The sequence below is a fragment of the Emydura macquarii genome, unplaced genomic scaffold (assembly GCF_026122565.2).
Source record: "Emydura macquarii macquarii isolate MOO-44397 ecotype Brisbane River unplaced genomic scaffold, CSIRO-AGI_Emac_v2 contig_3390, whole genome shotgun sequence".
Classification (NCBI taxonomy): Eukaryota; Metazoa; Chordata; order Testudines; family Chelidae; genus Emydura; species Emydura macquarii.
The window spans coordinates 4,553,617-4,560,775 of NW_027133527.1; positions in this window are offsets into that span (position 1 = coordinate 4,553,617).

Consider the following 7,159-nt stretch of genomic DNA (forward strand, 5'->3'; position numbering starts at 1 on the left):
GTCAAGCAATCGGAACAAAACAATGGCTAATGATAGTTGCAAAGATTTTGAAGGTTCAGTTAAGTTCAGATACGAACCCCAAAGTCAGATTAATTCTCCAGTGCTGATCTTCTCTGTTTGAACCTCTGAGGTACTCAAGATTGGCTTGAAATGGGTCAAGTGTGATAGTTCAACTGGTCAGGGTGGAAACAGTATTTCCCTGTCATTATGGCACATCAGTTCCAGTTACAACCAGGAAGTGCGGAGGTGCACGGAAATGAGTACCGAGGGGGAAGTTAGTTAATCAAAGCCAAACACAAGCCTTGTGATTCAATTCCAAAAAGGGGTACAAGTTTGGGGGCCTGATTCAAAGTCATCTGCGGTCAATGGATGAACACACATTGACTTAACTGGGCTCTGTGGAGCAGGGAGAGAGAGAAAGTGTGTGTGTGTGTGTGTGTGTGTGTGAGTGAGAGTGTGAGTGTGAGTGTGAGAGAGAGATGGCTGAGGAAGGGTGATATTTTTCTGAAAGCGATTCTTCCAACTCCAATAATGTCCTTAGCTAGGTCTCCTCTGCTGCAAAGCAAATCTGTAGATTTCACCTAGGTCTTACACAGCTTTTATGGGTGAATGGCTGAGAGTCCTATGTCTGTCTCTCAGGAAATGTGAATGTGTTGAGTTTGTTAGTAAACAGCATCTAGAGACAGGCAAAAGCCACAGTTTGGTTCCAGGTCGGAGTTCAGATTTCAAACACCCCAGAATATTAAGCTTGTTTGGATCCAGAATTTTGATACACACCCAGGTCCTGTAAGGGACTTCTCGTACATTTTTCATCTCTGGCACCGGAGCTCCCATCAACACGAGAGTTCAGGGGCTAGAAGGACACAATAAATGCTAATGGACACTAAGTGTGCAATTGTTCCCCTCACCCTGTTCTGATGCTCAGCTGATCTGGATCTGAACTTTCCCAAATATCGAGTGGATTGGTATTTGGAACTGGTGTTTTGGCTCAACCCTGTCTCTAAGAATGAAGGAATATGGGGATTGCCATAGCCGACTAGATTAATGGTCTATCTACTCCAATATGCTGTCTGAGATAGTGGGCAATACCAGCTGCTTCAGAGGAAGGTGCAAGAATCCCCATAATAGACCATTCTGGAATAACCTGCCCATAGGGGACATTTCTTCCTAACCTCCATCAGTTACTGGCTGAAATATGCCCTGAAGCATAAAGGTTTATATCCCTTGCATTCTTCATCCTATCTAATGTAACTGTCCACGTTCTCATTGACCATATCATCTACTCCTTTTCAGAATCCTGCCTTAGTGATATCATGTGGCAATGAGTTCCATAGGTCGATGATGTGTTGTGTAAAAAAGTATTTCTTTTTATCAGTTTTAAATGCCTTGCAGTGACGTGGTCTGTCCCATTGTTCTTGTATTATGAGAGGGAGTGAGCAGAAGGATATGCCTGAGTTACTTTCTCTGTAAAACTAATTATTTTATGTGACTGTGTCATGTTTACTCTTAGATGTCTTCCCTTTAAACAAAACAATCCTATTCTTTTCAGTCTCTTCCAGATACAGACTCTATATGGCTCTAATAATTTTTGCCACGTGTTTGCATAGCCTTCCTTTTCTGCTATATCCTTTTCTGAGATGGGCTGACCTGAACCGAACTCAAGACGAAAGAGCACCATTGATTTGACATTTGCAGTATTATTTCCCATTCCCCTCTTCCATAGCCGAACACTTTGTGTGTTATTTGACTATTGCAGTGCATTAAATGGACATTCTTTTATTATAACTGAATATTCGTATTATGGTAGTGGCTGGTGGGATGCTAGGGCCTCTTCAAACACCTACAAAGAAACGGTCCTTTCTTGGAAGAACAGTCTACAGTGATTGTTGGAAAGCTCTGGCTAGTGGAGAATTCTGTGCTCCGTCATACGTATTCTATACAAAAGAAGACATCTCCGTTCTAATATAACATATATAATATGGTCCTTCGGCTGGGCACTTCCAGCTGTCAAGGTCTTTGCAGGATGTTTCCCCACTGGAAAAGAAATCAGTGACACGAAGACTGGGTATATTCTTAATGTAACCTCTCTCTTTTACACTGTATGCATTAGTCCTTGAAGAGGTATGGTCACAAACCACATCCAGGCCACCCCTTCTTTCAAAAAGCTCAGCCCAGACACTAAGGCACAGGTCCCAGGAAGCAACGCTACCCCAAGATCTGACTCCAGTTCAAGAGATTAAGGCAGAAAGCAAATCCCCTGCTGCTTGCTACAGCTCCTCCAAAAGGGCAGCTCAAAACTAACAACAATACAGCATGATACTCCCAGCATGAACGGAGCTCTTAGGTTGAGAAAAAAGAACATATGAGACTGTGTAACAGCGCCACTGGTCACTTCCATTACTGTGCTATATTATATGAATTTCCATAACCCCCCCCCCCACCTCCCCTAGTTCCACTCCTGCACAGAGTTCAGCTCTGAGCCATCCGTGCCTCACTTGTCAACTGGAATGACAACCCTGAAGTCTGTCTGCACAGGACAGGCACTGGGCGGGGTCCTCTGCATACCATAACCCAACAATGTGCCTCACTTCCTGATCTACAGGCACCACAATTAGAGGACAGTAGTTCAGTCTCCGTGGCCCATTCAGCACTGACAGGCCAACACTTGTTGGTAATTAGAGCAATTAGTGCCATTTGGGACGATTTTCTTGCTGATGTGGATGTTTACCTATTAAAAAGTGAACCGAGAGCCATCAAAATCATTTCATACAGGCCACTGAATGGTAATTATTATTATTAATAATTTATTTAAAATTAATATTGCAGTAGTGCCAAAAAAGACCAAGTCAGGATTTGGGATCCCATTGTGCTTGGTGCTGTACAAACACAAGAAATGACTTTCAACCAACCTGGAGTGGATTTGAGTAGGTGACGGAAGTGAAAGGCTGACAATCTCTCATTACTTATCCCCAGAGCCATCCATCCCCAATAATTTAATCTGTAACCAAAGCAGATCACTAGTCTGTTTGCAATATATTCTAATGGGACCAAATAAGCCCCAATTATTAAATACAATAATGTTAAATTATTTAAGGGCCTGCACCAACATCATGAATCAATTTAATACCAAAAGCACTGCCAATTATTCAACTGAATCAAAATGCAACCCCGTCACAAATGTTAAAGAACTGGATAAATCTGTCCTAGGAAGGGCTTTAGTAATCAAAGTTATCTCAATGCAAAGGGGAAAACAAAGTTATTGCTTAAGCCAGACAATATATAGTAATGCCAGATGTGAAATATTTGACTCAAAGTATTGGCAACTCTCAAATGCAAAAATACTAATACTACTGGATTCAAAGTTATGCCACCAAGTTTGTAATCTGTGGAATGGGTTTAAGTATTCCTTTAAGTTTCTGCCTATTGATAACAGGCAATTTGGATTAGCTGCCGCAAGAATAATAACCTCGTAATTCTCAACATATGAGCATAAGCTCTCTGCAGCATCAAAAAATAAGGCCATTTTTAATTTGTAATATTTTAATGCCTTATGGTTTTTAAATGATATAGCTTCTCAGGACCCACACAAGTAAGCATGAGCAATGTCTGAAACCAATCTAGTCACCCTGGGTAAAAGAGAAAGAACCCAGGCATTCCACTACCCTCATATGCAAAACAAAGCCACCGAAAAGAATTAATTTTCACAGATTTGCACTAGAGAAATATAACCAACTGCCCCACCCCCGCAGCTTTTCCTTTAAAAAATTTCAGACATTCCTTTGCCAAGTGTCTGCATAGTCTGAAAATACCTATTCACCAAGGGACGGACCCAGGCCTCCAGTTTCCTGATTTATACCAAGGCAATGTCTTTCCCCCTGCCACCTCCTCCGTGTTCTAAACCAGTCCCTCAGATCTTGTCCCTTTGGGGCAGGGATGGTCTTTTTTTTTTTTTTTTTAATTATTCGTACAGCACCTGGCACAGAACATGTAACTCACCACTAGTGTGAGTATCATTTGACAACCACACTGCACTTGTGTGAATGACTAGATACCATGCATGGCAGTAGAGAATCAGGCCCTAAGCCTCAGTTTATGCTCAGCCTGGGGAAAGGGTGGTGAGAACTGCAGCACCCCACGAGGCGCTCATGGAAGGAACTGTGACACAATTCATCTCCTGCTCACCTCCTGCTCTGGAGGGGCAGCTTGCTTTCCCCCCCACGCCAGGCCAGCAGAGTGTGTTGGGGGAGGGCGGGGCAGAGTCATGGCTCTGCCCACTCACCAACTGGCTGGCTTACTGGGCACATTGGGCAGGCGGTATTACTTTCCCACCACCATAACAACACAGGCCCAAAACGTTAGGGAGCTCTGGCCTGAAGCATATCAGGAGCCTCCCTGGGCCACTCCCCAGCTCTGTGAAACTTAGCGATTTCTCCCGTTAGTCTAGTCTGGGTTTCAAGCTTGTAACAAAATTCAGCACCAGGTGAGCGTCTTCCAGTCTGGGGTTTTGTGGTGAACATTTTGCACAGCTCTAGTTTTCCTGGCTTAGCAAAAGGGGCAAGGATGGGACAAGTGGGTGTGAGAGTTGAGTGTCTTTTGGGAAGCTTTTACCCTGTGTTTTTTGGGAAGCTTTGTCCACTGGAATCCGGGTGTGGGAGCAAGAGAAGGCCCTTTGAGAGGAAGGGTCCACTTGTCTTGCAACTGAAGTGATCCAGAGGAGCTGAACTCTACGTTTGTTTTTCTTTCTTGACAAAGAACCACCAGTGTTTGAAATGCTGGAGAGCCAGGCTGGTTCTGTTCCTGCTTTTATACTGGAGGGAATGTCCCTGACCGAAGGCTGGTGAGGAAGGGAAGGGGAGATGGTGGTGAGGAAAGAGTCAAAACACATCTTTCTGGCTGGAGGCAAAAGAAAATGTTGGCAAAGGGCACCATGCAACAGGGAAAAAAGGTTGTCCTAACCATTCATACTACTCCATACGGGGTGTATAAAATTGTCAGTCAGACTGAAGTGTCTGATATACAGAGGGGAATAAAAACTCATTAAAAGTCTAAAAGAAAACCCTATTAAAATACCAAGTATAAAATAGAGGAGACTCGGTCACCCTGATGCTATAGAAACGTCAGGGCTTGAATGAACCAAGCACTTCTCATTTTTGAAAGCGGAGGAAACGTGTTTTGTGGAGAACCAGTTGCTACAAGGGGCAGGAAGAACATCAAAGAGCCCTGATGATATCGCAGGGACTTGAGAGGAGCCTGAAATGTTAAGGGGATTTTTATTCTGTTTGTGGTGGGAAGGTGCATGCTAGCAGATTTTTGAAGGCGTTCCAACATGGTTTGGATTCATCTGTTTCTTAAATCGAGAGCTCTTGGCTGCCATTTTTCTTAGGTGGGGAGCACCTTCCACCTCCTGTCTCCTGCACTGAATGCAAGCTGGGTCACAGGCAAACAGGGGGCGGCGGGAGATTAGCTCTAAGTTCTCCCCTGCAATTCCCTCCCTCTGTCACTTCATTTGTCCCCTGAAAAGCCCCATGTTGGACCGAATCATTCGTACAGGGCCTAAAATACCCTGTGAAGGGTCTTTCTCCTGGTGTCTCATTTCTGGTTTATTTGATCTTGGGGCAAGTAGAGAATATACCCATATTCTGTCAAGTATAAAATAAAGGTTTGTTTTGGTTCCAGCTGAGATGTGAACATCATCTAGTATATCTAGCTACTGCATGCTGCCTGTGTTCCTAGTACAGTCACCATTGTCTGTTTCACAACCCCATCTCCTGTGTGTTCTACATCCACCTCTCATGTCTTGTACCGATTTGGATCATAGGCTTTTTGGGGCAGGAACTGTCTTTGATCTTTTATCTGTACAGCACCCAGCACAGCAAGGTCCTGATCCTGACCGAGGCCTGTGCATGGTACTGTAATATACAAATTTTAAACAACAATAAATATGGATGAGAGGCTGAATCAGTTCTTATTTTATCCACAGTTTCTAGAACTGGCTACCCCCAATCACTCAAACAGTGAACTCTTACTTGACTTACACAATCAAATTTTAACAAACATGTGGCCACCTAGGGCTTTCATGGCCACTTTTCACTGCATAGCAACAGAGAATCTGGCTCCAGGTGCACAAACCGTTACCACTTCTCTATTAGCTGTCAGCAGTATGGGGCCTATGCCACACAACTGAGCAATTCTGATTCCATCCACTAGATGACAGTGATGCACATGGCAAGCTCATTACAATACATTCTAAGGGATGTTAAAAGGGGGGAAATTTCTACTATGTTACCATGGAAAGTTTGCCTTTGACAGATGCACTCAAACATACAGAGAAACTGCAGATGGATAAAAAACAGGCCCACCCTTTTTCCAAATCACCATCATGAGAATCTCTTTGAAAGCTGAAAAGCAATAAAAGCCAGTCAGCGGCATTGGACGTCCTGGGCTGGGCCAAACAAGCAGTAGATTTCTGTGTCAGCTAGCCCACAGGTCTGTGTTCCTGGAAAGATCTATGGCTCCTCGTCTGGGTTCAGCGGACTGTTGGATTAACACTTGCCCATGTGGAATTGTAGGTTTCAGTCCTCAGAGCCCTTTTCAGTCAATTGCTCTACCTTGAGCTTTTCATCAGGTACAAATGGGCCTTTGACTTTCAACGGAATGGGGCAGCCGTAAATATAAATGGGACGTGAATATTTTTTCAAATGGACATTTTAATGGTCTGTTTGCTGCTGTTGCGGTCAGAGAGGCATTCCGTTTTTACTTCATAAGTTGGTGGATTGAAACCAACTCCTCCTTCTCCAGTGTCGTTCATTCCCACGTAGCTAAAGGATCCAGCATCTCCAGCATATGCCAGAGGAGGCTGTTCCACCCTGGTCTATTGCAGACACCTCACAGCTCAGTGTAGCTCCTGGATGGGCTTGCTTAAACATTCCTGCTTGAGACACTCCTGCTCAGTTGTGTGTGTGCCCGGTACAAAATAAACAAAGAGAACATCAGACTCTCTTCAAGACTTGATTCATGTGCTCATGTGTGCTGAAACTGTATATTATTAATGTCTGACATGCAAGCCTGTACATTTTGCTTTAGCTATCCTACCTTCCACAGTTCGCACCTCAACCTTGGGTATTTCCCTCTTCTTTATTCCCATGACTTCCAGGTCTTT